We start from the raw sequence: 18,071 nt of genomic DNA on the forward strand, positions 1-18,071 counted from the left end.
ACTAGAATGTTATTTTATAATTTTAGTAGTTTACGAATTAATTTTTATTATTTGCTTGTGTTTGTGCAGCTTTGTGCTTTACTATAAACAAACAATAATGGGCTATTTTGTGCACTGCCCCTCGTGGGTATGGAAACCCGGTTTCTGTGTGTGTATTTTTATTTTCCAAAATTCACTTTCTTTGACTTATGTAATTTTCTACATTTCATTTTAAATCTAATATTACTTCCTGAAAAATCTATTTTTCACAAAATTCTAACTGTAAATTCTAACCCTTCAACGATTTTTTCGTAGCTTATTACAAAATTTTACAACGGGTTTTACTACCAGACGATGAGCGTCTGCTAAAAACGTTTACAAATGAAACTAAATACATTTCCATATTTCACTCGATTTAATTTTAACGGTGAAACAATCGTTAACTAAAATCAGAAGCGGCACGTATAAGAGGCTCAGGAAGACTTTACCTCTCAAATGGGTAAATAGGGATAGTTTATATGTTACTACCTGAAGGTCAATCCCTTTATCATGCAATGGTCAAACATCTAAATAGTCTATTCAAATAAAATGGCCCTTACAGGGCATTATTCTCACCAAATCAGAAAGAGAGCGAAAGAGTGTGCATGTGTGCAAGTTTCAATGAAAAGAGTTTGTTTATTTAGGAGCACGAACTGATTATTTCTACTGTGCAACCTCCTAACGTGACAGAATAGTCTATCAAATCAAGACTTTCTACAAACAAAATTTAGGCTATGAATACAATAAAAATTAGATTGTTTAACGAAAACAGTGTGATTGGGAAGTAGTTTCGTAACATGTAGAAGGCGTTTGAAGAATCAAATGACAACAAAGCAAAGAGTATGTCTTATTATATCTAAGGTATTAAATGTAAAGGACTGACTTTAAATAAAATTATAATGACGTATCCATTAGGTGTATTTTTGATTTTTTTTTTTGGTCAAGATTAGTGGGATATCTGAGATTGTCCCAAACAAACTGAAGACCAACATTTCGGCCTCGGTAGTCAGAATACGAATTATCTTCAACCCAATGTCTTACGTAGAATATTACGTTAAATTACTCCAAATACTAGTCATAAAGAAATTAGTCAATAGCAATCTGCGAACGAGCAGACAATTTTTTTTTTTTTTGATGTTAGTCATTTTGCACCAAAGAAAATAATTGTGAAGACTATCGAAAATGTTCTTGTTATTGGGGGTAAGCACGAAGAAAGGTCTGATGAACATGATCTTGTCTCCTGACGATACATGACACCGAAAGTTATATATATGGCCGGGTTCGAACCTAGTCCTACTAAATATGTTCTCTCTTTTAGCAGTGGGGGATTTATAAAGTTATTATCAGTCTCACTATTCGTTGGTAAAAGAGCAGTCCAAGAGTAAACGGTGGATGGTGATGATTAACTTCCTTCCTTCTAGTTTTCGATTATCTTCGTTACACAGAAACTTTACATGCCTTTTGTTGCTAGCTAGAATGCTGTAATAATTAATATCTTTAGTTTTTTGTTTTAGCTATGAAACCATTCTACATCTATTTTGCATTATTTCCATTTTGTTATGTTTAATAAACGTTTTGTTTTAAATTACTTAAATCCTGTGTAACATCAAAATTTTCTATTGGGTTAAGTTTATTTTCATTTATTTGTACTTCATTTAGCAATCAAGTCGGGCTAGAATGTAGAAGATTTATGCTTTTTTAAAAATATTTCTCACGATCACATTTTTCTAATTGATAAATAAGTCAAGAGCCTAATTCTAGGGTAATTTTGAATTATCACAAACTTTATTATCAAAATGTGTCTGGGACTTGGTTTTAAATTTTAAATACTTCATTAACTTTCAGTATTAAAAACCGATACTGTTTTCCATTATCAAGAACTAGGATAGTTGTCCATAATAGGGATCGCAGAGGAATTTGCTCAAAGCTCTAATACAGGGGTTCCCAACCTTTTGGCACTCGCGACCCCTTACCTAAAAGTTTGAAACCCATGTGACCCCCTACTTAGGGCTTACTATCAGCAGCTTAATTTTTATTTTATTTTCTGTGAAGGAGAAGGAAAGAAACATCTAAAAAAATATTTAAAAATTCTGTAATTATTTATTAGCAAATTAAATCACATTGGTCCAACCTGAATTCACAAAAAGAACATATAATTCTTAAAATAATATTAACATAGGTTTGAACAGCTACCAACCCAGCTAGTGAGATGCCTGATGTTGCATGTCAGCAGCAAGCTTTGAAATTCGTGGCCGAGCGTTTGTTAGAGCCAGTCTCATGTCATCTCCAACATCCAATCTGTTCCTATTCTTTGTTTTTATATTGACAAGAGTGGAAAATCCTGTCTCACACAAGTAGGTAGAAGCAAATGGAACAAGGACACGTAAAGCTATTATGCTGACTTTGGAGTATGACTGATACACAGCGCACCAGAACTGAGTCACGGATTTTACCTTGAAGAGATCACGAGCTGAAGAGTCGTTCCTTAGATCCAGAAATTCATCTTGGATATCATCTGGGATGCTGGATAGATCAAGTTCAGTACAAAATGGGTTCCTTACCAGGGCCTCCTGTTCCTGTGATAGCTCAGGGAAGTAACGCTCGACTTCCTTTTCTAGAGACTGAAGACGTTCGGTAATCTCATCCTTGAGAAACTGATCCACTTGGATCTGAGACTCATCCGTCACTCCACAAATTTTTTAAACATAGCGATGTTTCCAAGATTGGTTTTCCGACGCCAGTTCTGCAGTTTGGAAACAAAGGCCCGAAGACTATCTTGAAAAAGGAGAACATGTGTTTCCCTTCCTTGAAGCTTCAAATTGAGCTTGTTCAGCTGGTAAAAAATGTCGGCTAGGTACGCAACCCTTTTATTCCATGCTTCATCTTCGAAGTGAACTACAAGATCTTTCCTTTCTTGAGTCTCCAGGAATAGCTTTATTTCATCTTTCATTTCAAAGACACGATTAATAACGTTTCCTTTCGACAACAACGTACTGCTGTGTAGAAGAGAAGGACTTCGTGGTCAGCATTCATGTCTTTGCATAGTTCTTTGAATAGGCGAGTGTTGAGTGCTTGAGTCTTCACATAATTTACAATTTTGATTACAGATTCAAGCACTTCCTGCAGAGAGGCAGGGAGAGTCTTACTGGCGAGAGCATATCGGTGAATCATGCAGTGGATGCCCTTTGCTTGAGGTGCTAGCTTCTTCACTCTCGACTGGAATCCTGATTTCGATCCCAGCATAGCCGGTGCCCCATCCGTACGAACCCCACACACGTTTTCCCATTGAAGATCTTCGTCTTGAAAAAAAGTTGAAACTTTTTCCATGACATCATCAGCTTTTGTTGTGGTTTCAAGTGCACTGCAGAATAAGAATTCGTCTTTGATGTCACCTGAATTAATGTATCTTACGAAGACAAGCAACTGAGAACATGAACTTACATGTTGCCTCGTCGAGCTGAAAGGAGAACAAAGGGGAACCCTTGATTTCTGTCAAAACCTGTTCCTTCACATCCATAGACATTTTAAAAATGCGCCTCTGTATAGTATTATTTGACAGGGATACTTGCTGCATCTTCTTTGCACTGGCTTCTCCAAGAATAAGATTTACTGCTTTCATCATGCAGGGTTTAAGAAGTGTTTCTCCAATCGTGTGAGGCTTTTTTGTTTAGCAATTTCGAATGCAATATCATATGAAGCTTCCACTACGGCTGCACTCTGCTGCTGAAACGACCCACTTCTATCGATTCTTCAGCTTTTAAGACACCGTTCATGCCGTTTGAAGAAATCCAAACCCTTCTTTGCGTGTTCTGGATGTTCCGTCTCGAGATGACGTTTGAGTTTTGATGGTTTCATTGACTCTGCACTCAGGACAGCATGGCACAAAACACACTGTGGTTTCTCGATGCCGTCGTTGGCGAGCACAGTGGAGAAGCCAATGTTGAGGTAGCATTCTGAGTATCTGCGCCGTTTAGCCATGGACACAATTCACCTCTACTGCTTACTTATCTCCTTTTTAAAATAAAATAAAAATGTTGAATAATGAACGCTTTGGCAACTGTAGATCTTACACTGACTACTTGTGGGGGGTGCAGGTAGAGTAATGATGGGGTAAGTATTGGGAGGGAAGGGAGCGTGGCCAGTCGCGCGATTCGTCATCCACCAATCAGCAACGGACATGTGACTCACGTGTCGACAGCGAGCACACACACACTTAATCACAGCTAAACAGACACACAAGCATACGTACATGCGCGTGCACTCACATACTCGCTACTCACTAGTACACACATACATACAGTTGCAGACACATACACATTCACTCACAGGCACGCATACATACACCCATAATATCACCTAATGACATTGAACTAACGTAGCACACGTTTTGCTTTGCACCGAAACAAAAAAAAAAAAATGTAAGAGCATGAAAATGTAATTGATGAAATAAAATTAATGTTATCCCAAGCTACTTCTAACAAGGCTACGCGACTCCCATGCCAAGGCTTCGCTACCCCTTGGGGGGTCGCGACCCACCGGTTGGGAACCCCTGCTCTAATAGAACGTTCGGACAAAAGCCATCTTTAAAAGTAGAGTTATTCTTCAATTAAATCTTAAGTCTTTATTTTCAATAGCTAAGGCCACCCAACTACTGATAATAAACTACATAAGTTACTCCACCATTCTCAGACAAAATGGCCTGGCATGGCCTAGCGCGTTAAGGTTCGCGCCCGAGTCGCGCCAAACATGCTCGCCCTCCCAGCCGTGGGGGCGTTATAATGTGACGGTCAATCCCACTATTCGTTGGTAAAAGAGTAGCCCAAGAGTTGGCGGTGGGTGGTGATGACTAGCTGCCTTCCCTCTAGTCTTACACTGCTAAATTAGGGACGGCTAGCACAGATAGCCCTCGAGCAGCTTTGTGCGAAATTCCAAAAAACAAACAAAACAAACAAACTCAGACAAAATAAAAATTTGCTCCTTCGTTCGTATTATTATTATTGTTTCAAAAGCCTACAACAAAATCGGTTGGGTATTTTGGACCAAAACCTAAATAGGTATACTACATGAAATTCTGCGAATGCACACGACAGATCTAAAAGTTGATTCCTTTTTATTGAAAGTTGATTTAAATGGTTATAAATATATAACAGATATGACGTTGTTCTGAGTGGCTAGTGTTTACACTAAACCTCAGGGGCAAAGCCGCCTAGCTTAGTAAATAACTAACCTTTATTTAAAACGACGTTGCAGACGTATGTTTTATTTGAAAAAGTTGCGTTTCTACAGCTATTTGCCCATTGCTATGTACTAAGAAAACAAACAAACAAGATAATTAAACACTCAGAATTTAAAATTAACAAAAAGTAGATTGCAAAAAGTAAGCAACTAAGGTTGACTGCTGACAGTTTGCTCAATCTATAAATTCTCATTATGACTCCACTATAAAATTTTTGAAGTGATAATGAACAAATCATTGACTTCCGATCAGTAGTTTGTTCTGTGCACGAATAATAAAGTATTGACATTTATATAGTATAAATTTCCAAACTTCCCCTAATTTTTGTAATAATTATTATCTATTTATGATACTTTTTGGATTATTTTTAATTTCTTTCTTAGTCGGACTTCATACCTCTTGTATATTTTAATTCATTAATACTTAGTGTAATTTCTGTCGACCATTTTTCGCTTTATTAAACAGCACATTCTTGTTTCAGGTAGTACTGCACTGGAAATGAGAAACACTTGCAATAATAAAAACAGAAAACTACTCAAAACCTCTCCAAATGCTTGACATCATTTAAACTCCACTTTATCACTCATTTTGTTTTTACGTGGTCACTTATAAAATCGTGATTCTGCAAATCATTTATTTGAGACAGTAAGATGTATACAACGCCAGCAATGCCTCTGATGTTAGAAAACCTACCCCGGATACTTTACCCATCTTTTCAATAATCATTGATGGTTTACTTTTCATTGTGCTGAATCATCGACTTCATCCGCCGCTTTAAACATATCAAATGAATGGTTATATCCAACTGTGTAGGGATAAAAATGTACTGGAGAATCTTGGGGGCTGTTGTCATTAGACACAGTGCAATGGGTGACCACAAAACCTTATTCTTAAAAGCATACCATGCCAATTCTTCACTGAAGGGATAGACAGCTATTCCCCCTGGCTTTACCCATGGGTGGTACCTTTTTATGGCATTCTTTATATTAACAATTTTATTATTATTCTTTAAAGGAAGTTTGTTTTTCTGAATGTACTTGAATTATTAATTTCTGTAATGAAGATTTGTGCATATAAAGCCAAAGTTGAACCTTCTTCATCAATATGAATAATGATAAATTATTCTTGCAATTTTGTATTTTTCAAAACATGAAAGAAATATCTGTTTTGTACTAATAGGTTTAAGTTTCTTACACGATTTTTTTATGGAAGTGATGACATATATATGATTTTTCTTTTTTCTTTACTAAAGGATTGTATAAAACATACACCAGAAAGCTTAACCTATAGACTACATCCTCCAGTCACATACTCTTTTTAAAATATCCATAATTCTCTCCAATATCTTTTAAAGCATTATTTATAACAAACAGAACGAAGTTATTTTATTTTATTGAATTACATAACAGGCTACCTCATATTCAATACAGGTGTTGAATTATTCAGGCTATGGATTCAAACTTGATATTGCCGAGTACACCTCGACCAAGAGATGTATTTTAATACTTTTATAACTTAGTTAGAAAGTCATTTAAATATTAATTATAGGATATATCATTTTTGCATGTTATTATTTTGTGCTTCTAATTTAATTCAGTAAAGTATTAACAACAGTGTTAACTTTTATCCAGACTAACTACAATAAAGTACAAGATTCGCAAGTAAGTACTAAATGTCTTCTCTTCCTACATGTGTTTCTTATTTATTGTTATCAAAGTGAGTAGAATTTAAAACTCAGAATATTATTAGAATAGACATCAAAACATGATGAAACAATTTCTCACAAAAGTATGTATGTAAAATGCACATGCATAAAATAATTCAGCATTTTGTTTTCTTCTAGCTTTATTTATTTCTTTACCAGGTGTTTATAGCTTTGTTACACATATTTACAAAGTTCAAAGCTATTAAACCAACAAATCTGAAAAAAAAAAACAGAGGTAAACTGTTACAAGTCTGCGACTGTTTTGTAAAAGTAACTTATTTTCTGCTACAACCTACAGTTATTCTTGAAGGAAAAATAGTAGTTCAGATTTTTTTTTGGTTGTTACTGTAAGCTGAAAAAAGTAGTTTTAACCTTAACACGAAATCACCTTGTAATTAGACTAGTCAGAGTCTGAATCACTTTATTATTTCAGAAATTCAAAGGTAAATCTTTAGTAAAATTATTATTATTTAATAAAATATTTTTTATGTACAGAAGAGTTATAACTGTTACTAAAGAAAAGCATTGCATATTTTTATGAAGATATACTTCCTACTTTTAAAAGGCCCGGCATGGCCAGATGGGTTAAGGCGTTCGACTCGTAATCTGAAGGTAGCGGGTTCGAATTCCCGTCGCACTAAACATGCTCGCCCTTTCAGCCCTAAGGGCGTTCTAATGTGATGGTCAATCCCACTATTCGTTGGTAAAAGAGTAGCCCAAGAGTTGGCGGTGACTAGCTGCCTTTCCTTTAGTCTTACACTGCTAAATTAGGGACGGCTACTGCTAGTACCCCTCGTGTAGCTTTGCGCGAAATTCAAAAAACAAACATTTAAACCGATCTCATTTTTAATTTAATAACGATATATGACAAAATTCATGTGATTACATGGGTTACCACCAGGTTATACATATGGCGATTCATCATGTCTGTCTGAGCGTTTAGCTATCTCCCCTTGACAGCAGCCACTTCCCACACTACATTAGGCAAGATGCGCACACAGACAAAGCTCAACGTCCACTTTTGAAATGATAGGAGAACAGGGATGAATGATGTTCATGACAAATTTGATTTCACAAATAATATATTCTACACTAAATTGTTTAGGAACTAATTACACTATCATTCACATTACAAAATGTGATCTAACTTTAATAAAAATGTAGTTTGCCCTTTGTTATTGTTCAGCAGCTCTTAACATAAACATGTGTGATGTTTACCGGAATGTTGTGTTTTATTACAATTTTCTTCCGTATATTGGTTATATTTTCGCTGAAGTCAGGAACATATGGTATGCATTAGTGTAATGTTTTATAGTTCGATGTACCTTGGAATTTATTGTTGTTTGTTGTTGATCTAGGTATGTACATATAATTTTCTTCAACTGTTTTTGGAGGAAATTTGTTGATGTTGATGAAGTTTTGTTTTATTTTGTTGATTTCATCGTTAATTTTATCAGGTGAGCATAGTTTTGTGGCTCTGTTTATTTGATTTCTTAATATGTTGAGTTTTTGTGCTGAGTCCCAGGAATGTATAATTCAGTATGGGTGAATTTGTGTGATTTTCTGTTTTGAATTGTGTATCAATTCTTATGACCCTGAGGTTGAGAAATGCTATTTAGTTAGTTGTTTTTTTCACAGTTCACAGGTAAAGTTAATGTTGGGATGTATAGAGCTAACATGGTTGAAAAAACTAAGTGTGTTTTCTGTAGATGTGAGTCCAGCAATTGTATCATCAACATACCTGTACCAGTACTTGGTGGGTGTAAGGCTGAATTGATCGGTTGAGATTCAATCTGTGTCAACAAATGTTGGCTAGAACTGGTGACACGGGATTCCCCATACTTAGGCCATTTATTTGTAGATAGTTTTGGTTATTGAACATAAAGTTAGTTTTGGTGGTAGTGAATTCTATAAGGGTTGCTAATTTGTTGCTGGGGAAGTGTATCAATGGGTTAGGGCCTTGGATATGGAGTTCTAAAGCTATCTTGCAGGCTTCAGTGGTTGGAACTTCTGTGAGAAGAGAGAGTACATCAAAACTGGCCATTAAGGCTTTATGATTTAGTTGGTTAAGAATAGATTTAAAGTTAAAAGAGTCGGCTCTTTTTTCAAAGACTTTAACAACACAACACCAACATAATTTATAAAATACCATGCAACAACTGCCACGACTTCTATTTTGTAAAGCAAACAGAAAGATGGAAACTAAATTCTAAGAACAAAACACACTTTCACACGTTTTTGAACACTGCAATCAAATAAAAACAACATAACCATAGAAAACACCCAGATGCTAAGTGGGAAAACAAATATAAACAAACACAAAATCAAAAAAGCCCTACTTATGCAACAACTCAAACCAAAATTAAACCAATATATAGGAACACCTTAATATCTATACTAATTAATAACCTAATATCTCACTGCAACGCTTCCTACAATCCTGTACCCGTCTGGCAATGGTTAGTTGCAAACTCTTTCTTTCTTGACCTGAAGATGGTCTAGGAAGATCAAAACATGGTTCTCTGCTTTATTAATAAAAGTGTTAATACCCATTCCATCTGTTCTGAGATACAATTTTTTAATCATAATATGAAATCACATTGTTATATTTTATCTGTCATTTTCTATACCTTGACTTTATGTGCGGTTGTACAATTTGATTGACCTTGTAACTACCAAATAAAAAATAAAAATAAACCTAAATTACATTTTTCTTTCTAGAATAACTTCAAATTGTAACATGAAATTACATTTCTGTATTCTAAATAAATGGGTAACAGTATACCTCTGTTTATACTTATAGTTTTATTGCCCTTTGAATCATGTTTAACTAATATTCCCACTATAAAATTTGCAATTTACTTATTGAATATTGATATCAAATTATCCTACTGAATAACGTAAATCTACTTGTGTGTTGCATTATTATTCGTTATTTTACCTAATCTAACAAAAAAAAAGTTTCTCATTTTTACACTTTAGATAATTTTACAGTAATATGTAAAGAATACGTACAAAAACCAAAACTAACCTACTAATCTGGGTCTTTTTCTTTTCAGGTCCAGTATGGCCAGGTGGGTTAAGGCGTTCCACTCGTAATCTGAGGGTCGGGAGTTCGAATCCCCGTCGCACCAAACATGCTCGCCCTATCAGCCGTGGGGGCGTTATAATGTGATGGTCAATCCCACTATTCGTTGATGAAAGAGTAGCCCAAGATTTGGCGGTGGGTGGTGATGACTAGCTGCCTTCCCTCTAGTCTTACACTGCTAAATTAGGTACGGCTAGTACACATAGCCCTCGTGTTGCTTTGTGCGAAATTAAAAAACAAACTTTTTCTTTTTTGCTGTTAACTGTCAATGAAATTTAACCATCCTTTTTGTCACTAATGGCAGTACTGTACTAAACTAACTAATGCACTAAAGAACATATAAAACACAGACGATGTCCTATAACCATCCATTTTATTTGCCTTACTGATAAACAATAAGGTCTTTGATATGTTCCCTTGGAAAAAAAGTTTGAACAGAAAGTGAAAATAGACATTTCTCTTTATAGAAAACAATGTATAGCAAAATCCATTTTGCGACATGTCAATCTCAGGACAATGGTTTCCTATTGATTATAAAAATATAGCATTAAGCACAGAGAAAACTATTAGCAATTTCTAAAAAAACAGAATTTGATAGCTCAGTATAAAGGTAAGGTATAATTTTCTATTTTGTAGCACTGCAAATAAATAAAATTGAAATATATAAAAAAACATTCTTTCCCTAAACAATGATAACCTTATGACAAGTAATTTATTTCAAGTTTAATACTTCTTGCAGAAAAAATGTCACACTTCTTATACTAGGGGAAGTTCATGATCTCGTTTAATATTGCCTTATAAAGTTATAAAGTCAAACCTTATGTGCTGTTAAAATTTGGATTATTAATCATGTTTCTGTGACAAAGGTATTCACATACCATAATAAGAAATTAGTTGAATTAAATTCACAATGTAACTCACTAAAACCTCATGACATGCAGAGAAAAACGTTAAACAAGGGTGGAACTATGTACATAACAGAAAAGATTTAAAGGTCTCTCAAGTGGCAATTAGTCAAACATAGCTACCTTCTCGAAATAAAGATTTCAAATGATGAAAATTATAAAGAAATTGTTTACTGGATACCAATATTCAAAGTAAAAATAAAAACTTTGGAGAAATTTTTCCAACAATCTCTACAACTCTTTTCAAGAATTTCTGAACCTTGTATTCTAAGGTATGATTGGACAATGGGCAAGTTATGTATGGCTGCAATAACTATAGATTCAAGGTTACTTACTACAGAATTACTAACTTGACAACAGAAAAACAATATCTTATTCATGCAAAAAGGTTTTACAATAGACACATAATTACTGTAAAACATCTTATGCTGTGTTTTAAAATTTATTTCTCTGTAACTGACTATTTTTCTATTTAGCTCTGAAATACACTGAACAATTTTACTTGACTTTTGCATAAATCTTTAATAATATAAAATATTTCTTTCTTTTTGAAGCTCACACAAGTCCTAATGACAGCATTTGCAGAATCTAAAATGCTGAAGGAAAAGAAACCATAGGTATACAAAATTCCTTTAATGGTCACTCAACTACAGAATTAGAAAACAATTTCACCAAGTTCGGTCAGTTCTAAAGCTGTGTAAAAAAATCCCCAAGAGAATTTGTGGGCGGTCTTGTGAACAGTACATGTATCCTATATTAATTGATAATATGTGTTTGTGAATCTGCTCATTTGTCCACAATCTTCTCCCACAATTTTGGAGATAGCAAGACAAAATGTTTGAGTCAGATTCAGCATGACTCAAGTGGGGTGCTTACCTATACAATAGAATCCCCCTTCATCATTTAGAGGAGGTAAAATGCACCCTAAGGTAACCCAGGCATAATGGGAGCCTAGAAACAGGTTTTTCAAGGGTTTTAAACCTAAATCTGGCTTTGGATGACTCAAATATGTTCCTTATTTATATAGTACAGCCACTCTCATACTATTAGGAGGAGGTAAAATGCACCAAAATGTAACCCAAATATAACAGAGGTATAGGAAGACAATTTTCAGGGGTTTTAAACTTAAATCTGGCATTGGATTTTACATTCCTAGTCCTCTCATTGATTTATGTGACCATCACAAGTTAGAAGGGGCTAAATGTGGGACTTGTGCTCAAGAATCATGGGTGTGTATCCTAACAATATTTCTTCATGGGTATAATATCTTCTTAAAGCAAGGAGAGAAATATATCTGGAGATAATTGAAGAATTTGTAGTACACTGGGGTCTCTGTAAATCATGAGGGGGGCATTAGAGCTCAACAGTACAGAGCAGATATCTTGTGCTTGTAATAAAAACTAAGCTAGCTATATGGATTTGTTGAATTTTCATGAATTATTCCCGTGTGTCATCCATTAATAAGTAATTCTTCACATAGTTTCTTCATTTTCACAACAGATGCACAAAAACAAATTCTATTTGCTTAAATTCTGAATGGAATCTAATCACTGGTTGAATGAATTTAACATATTTTTATTCCTAAAACTTCAGTAGCTCAAACTTCAGCAGATATATATATATTGCAATTAAATATTTTATATAGGTCAAACTTATAAGTACATTGAAATGGTGCAAATAATTTTGAGGTTAATCTTACATTTGTAGAATTCAACAGGAACTATTCAGTTGAAAAATTGAAATTTATTTGAATGGCTATGTCTTTGCATAATTACAGCAATCTCAGTCACTTCCAGTTTCTAGCTATGAATTGAATGTACACACAAATGTTTCTGTACAATGAGTTGCAGTAAAAGCCAACAAGGACAGCTGCTTCTTGAATACTAAGAGAACCTTTTTCTAATTCACTCTGACATTTATCTACTGTAATTCACTTGCTGAAAGAGAAACTATGATTATTAAAAAATGAAAATCTATGCTTCAAGAAAAATGAGACAAACCTGGTATATATTTAATTTAATTTAAATAATACATTAACAACTAATCAGTTGTAAAAGGTATCCTGTAAAACGTTATAAATTGTGAACTTTGACACCTACACATATAGTAGTGAAAACAATATCTAAAAATACTATAATAAAGTTCTAACTCTCTGGTTTGTTTCTAAGTTTTAAATTTTCCACTAAATTCTGTTGTTCACCTCTACAGAAGTCACATTTAATCATATTTTCACAAAACCACAAATCATTTAATAGTCGATAATCTGCTTTTTTCCAGAGATATCTAAACTTTGCCTGTAGTCATTTCCAAAGCTGTTCTTTATCAGTAGTTGTTCCTACCCTTTTACAATATTACAACATGTAATGAGAATTTAAATTTGTAATAATGAGTCTTCAGAAAAGAAAATTCACAAAAAAAAAAAGACTTGGTTAATTATATTCTTATTAGATGAAAGTTTCTTTGCAAATAAGAATCTATACTTTGGGATGAGCAGAAAATTCTTAAATATTGATAAGTGTGGAATTCAATTACAAAGTTGCTTTAATTTGTGGAGTGGTTACATTTCCCAGAAATCTATTCATTGAAGAATAAAAAACCTATCACTGTAACAACAGTAAAACAAATAAACAGAATTATAAATTCTGAATGTTAAACTTATTCTAATCACATATATCAAAAATGGAAATTTATTTAAAATATATCGTATACATTTTTAAAAATTAAATGTCAACAGAAAGTTACTGTGTAAAACACATTAAATCTGTATTTCATCTACCAATTTTTAGATAACCACAGCAAGAAAAGGAGATAAAAGAAGACCATCGCTCATTCAACATAAGACTACCTTGCTTATTTATACTTCTGTAGCAGTTTTACAGTTGTGATTGAATTTTTTTAACAAGTTTAAACAAATTAGAAGTATGTTAAGTGAGAATTTTCAGTAAAATTGCTCACTATTTAAAATTGTGACATAACAAAGTAATGTCAGCACAGATATAATCCTTAAAGGTCTTGTCTAGTCAAGATAATTTTTTCTGTCATATTTCATGTAAATGTGATGTTCCTGATACAGCTCTAGCAGTCGTAATGTTTTAACAAGATTATAGACCATCAATTGAGTTTGGTTGCATCTGTTGCTAAATGTCCAAAATAAAAATTTTATTCTTATTTGTTCACTTATTTTTAAACAATTCTATGATGTCTGTGTTAATATTTTTCTTTCAAAGGGATCTTTGTTATTTGTAATAATTTATGATACACTTTTGAATGCCAGTGAACTTATCTCCTAGTCAATTTACAAGTTACTAGTTTGGCATTGAAGGCAACAATTTGTTATTTAAGAATTTATTTTGTAAATGTTTCTACTTTCATTTTAACTTTAAGCTTGTAAATTGTGATCCTTCCCAAAGAACACACAATACTTATAGTGGATATAGTGGATGTAGCTGTGGAAGAGAATGCAGTACAGATCAGGACAACCATTACATTGGACCATGTGTACTAACAAGTCAATGTGATACCAATGTCTGTATTTTTTATCTATTCTCAAGATCACAAGTTCTAGGGGGGGGGGATGCATCCCCCAACTGGCCATATAAAATTGTGTAGGTTAATGGGAAATCAGAAATATAAAGTACTGATCATCTCAATTAGAATATTTTTGCTGTATGTTTACTTGTAACATGTTATTTAGGAATATATGAAAGTTCATTGTCACATGCACTATGTTGTGTGATTCAGTATATTGCTGTACAATTACTTATAACCTGATATTTTAGAATAAAATCAATAAATGAAAGTTCATAGTCATATATGTTTCTTTTCTTTGTTTCTAAATTAATTCCATGAAATTTGCATTGCAGTAACAAAGAAAAGTTTACTTGGGGTTTGGTTTAAGTCACTGTTACTTAGTCGATCATCCCCCCCCCCCCAATCAAAAAATCACTGCCAGCTGGAGATCTTTAAAATAAGACTCAGGAAATCTATCATTATAAAAAAAGGCATAATGACCAAGCAAACCCCAGGATACAAGTTAACTGTGTATTTGGAGTATTGAGGCAAAATATACTGATGATGAAAAAAATGCTGCAGTAAATAAAGAAGATATTCAAGAAACTGAAACACAAGAGAAGAAGGATTCCAACTTTGCACAAACCTGCTATAAGATTTTTTAAATAAACATTTGTCTTAAAATACTTTAAGCTTTTCTTTTATTGTAGTTGCTTTGATGGCTTATAAAATAAATCTTACAGGGTAGCCTTTATTTCAAACTCACTTTTTACAAAACCATTAATATGTAATACTCTAAATTGAGAAATACCCTTAGTTGAGGAACACGCCATGTAGTGCAATTGTAAACTGACAAGCCATGCAGAATGCACCATATGGTAGAACTGTAAACTAACAAGCAATTGTGGAACACACCATATGGTGTGCTTTAATTTCTTTCAAGCAACAGCCTGCAGAATGCACCCAACTGATTACTGAGCTGTCGTTTCCAACATAAAAACCCTACAGCTAAGGGGTTAAGAACTGATCTTTTCTAAGAGAAATGATTTACCTCTTAAGTAAATACACTTGAAAGATTATCTTAAAAATGTTTTATTAAAAATCTGTAAATGTAAAGGCTCAAAGATGTGTGTAAAAAAATGAGCTGGTAAGCAACTGATCTTAAGATCCTATCAGTATCATGTCAAAATATTTTATATGAATTATTAGAGCATATAATGAGATAACACAAACAGGGTACTAATTTTGTACGAAATTGTTCACAACACCAATACAAGATCAACCTCATTTACTTCATTTAACATCATTCCAAGAGAAAATAAGTAAAAATGTTAAATTTACTTCAGTAAAGACAAAGTTAACACTTTCTTTTGGAGATTTTATATGATATATTAAGGCATATCCAATATAAACAGGAAACTAATTTTCTATCATATGATCTTCAACACCAATACATGATCAACTGACAGCTAGAATCAGAAATTGAGCAAGTTAAAAAAAAAAGGAAAATGATTTCATATTATAAAAATATTTTGTGAAAATGATTTTCGTATACCTTATTTATGCACATACATTTTTGTTCTTTAAGCTGAGAAAGATATTTTAAGGCAGACTTTACAGTAAGGTTTAGCACTTAATTTTTGTTAATATCATGGTATTATAAGTGGATTTGTTAGACATTTTAATGAAAGTGTCTTTCATAGTAATTTTGTAATACAAATACCTGATTAAGAAATTTCAGCAAAATCAACAGTTAATAAAACTACTGTAATTACAGCTAATATACCATATTCAATTTACCATGCATATACATATAACAAAAGAAAAAAATCTTAACCTTTGTGTGTAACAAACTTCTAAGACATTAAATAAATATGAGCAAGTTTATCATTTAATTTACCACCCATCATTGAATTATACCAGTTTTATGGAATTTTACCCTGAACAATGACAAATACTAAAGAAAAAACACTAGACTTTATTATCATTAACTATATATCACATGTATGATGTTTTTAGTTGTCTCTTACTCACCACAGCAAACATATATTTACATAAAACTTGAGAAGAATAAGTTTCAACAGAATGCTTAGATTTAGATTTTAAATTTTACATCAGGGTTTTAATTTAATCATAAGGCCTACATTTGCAAAACAATACGAGTTTTCTAGCATAAAAACACAGTCGTCAGTACTTATAAAACCAAAGCTAGCTCACTGTAAACTACTGTAAAAAACATGGGCCTCCTGAGTATTAAACATTTTGAAGCCTTTCTTTCTTATAGTACAATGTAACTGCAATAGTTTTGAATGCACAAACAAATCATTACGCAATGTTTAATGATAGCTTAAATGTTATTGTTTCTTTATATTAAGCTACAGACATAAGCATTACAAATACTGCAGCATATTTTTTTCTAAATAAAACAACAAATAATGTCACAACTAAATATAAAGTTATGTTACATATAGTTATGTTTTACAAATAAACTGATTTGAACTCTGTTATATACAAGTATAGTATATGAATTTCTGTAAAATAATACAATGTCACATGGAAAATTTATTTTAATATTATAACTGTTTAAGTGTATGTGTGTGTGTTTTCTTATAGCAAAGCCACATCAGGCTGTCTGCTGAGTCCACTGAGGGAAATTGAACCCCTTATTTTAGTTTTGTATATCCATTTAACTGTTTGAATGAGTAGTAATATCAGAATAAATAAATGAAGCCTTGAAACATTCATGAATAACATTGATGCAACATCTCAATTAGATAACTACCATATACATATTCATTGACTTAATTTATTAACTAAACTCTGGTATTTTGACAAATATTTATAAAAACATGCATTTAATGTAAAATCATAGATCTATTGTAGTTCAAAAGAGATACATACGTGATGGAACTAATAGTGGATAGAAAAGACACAATTAACTAGTTTATGATAAGTACAGCATGATGCATGAGCCATAATAATATATATATACATATGACACACAAAACTTATAATATATTTCTCATTACATTATGTAAAACAAATATTCTTTGATCAACATACACAACTATTTTAACAAAAGAACATTTACAAGAAATAATAAGCCATTACTAACATTTAATGCAGTTTATCCATCCCCCCCTCCAAAAACAAAAAGTGTTAAATTTACAACACTAAAGATAAAACTAACAATTACTTTCGCACCTTTTCTCCACACTGACATTTTGCAAAGGCAAAGACATGTTTGTTTCAACCCTCTCTCCTGGATATCTGACATAAGTTTCATTCAACTTACACATATTTTTGTGAAATTTTACTTGGCCATTTTCTTTGTTTTTTGTTTGTTTGTTTGTTTTGGAATTTCGCACAAAGCTACTCGAGGGCTATCTGTGCTAGCCGTCCCTAATTTAGCAGTGTAAGACTAGAGGGAAGGCAGCTAGTCATCACTACCCACCGCCAACTCTTGGGCTACTCTTTTACCAACGAATAGTGGGATTGACCGTCACATTATACACCCCCACGGCTGGGAGGGCGAGCATGTTTAGCGCGATGCGGGCGCGAACCTGCGACCCTCGGATTACGAGTCGCACGCCTTACGCGCTTGGCCAT

General features: G+C 33.2%; 1 protein-coding gene across 2 annotated transcripts in view; it reads left to right on the forward strand.

Moving 5' to 3' along the window:
* LOC143235017 (GTP-binding protein Rhes-like) overlaps positions 1 to 14,783 on the forward strand; it is a 51,256-nt gene extending 36,473 nt beyond the window's left edge. The window contains exons 1-3 of one of the 2 annotated variants that reach the window (XR_013018892.1): positions 5,881 to 6,915; positions 10,019 to 10,234; positions 13,739 to 14,782. The gene's annotated coding sequence lies outside the window, so the exon portion shown is untranslated. Of the gene's footprint in view, positions 1 to 5,880; positions 6,916 to 10,018; positions 10,235 to 13,738 lie in introns of those variants that run through there. The other variant, XR_013018893.1, reaches the window with a different exon arrangement.
* Positions 14,784 to 18,071: the final 3,288 nt, after the last annotated feature.

Source organism: Tachypleus tridentatus, chromosome 12, assembly GCF_004210375.1.
Source record: "Tachypleus tridentatus isolate NWPU-2018 chromosome 12, ASM421037v1, whole genome shotgun sequence".
NCBI lineage: Eukaryota > Metazoa > Arthropoda > Merostomata > Xiphosura > Limulidae > Tachypleus > Tachypleus tridentatus.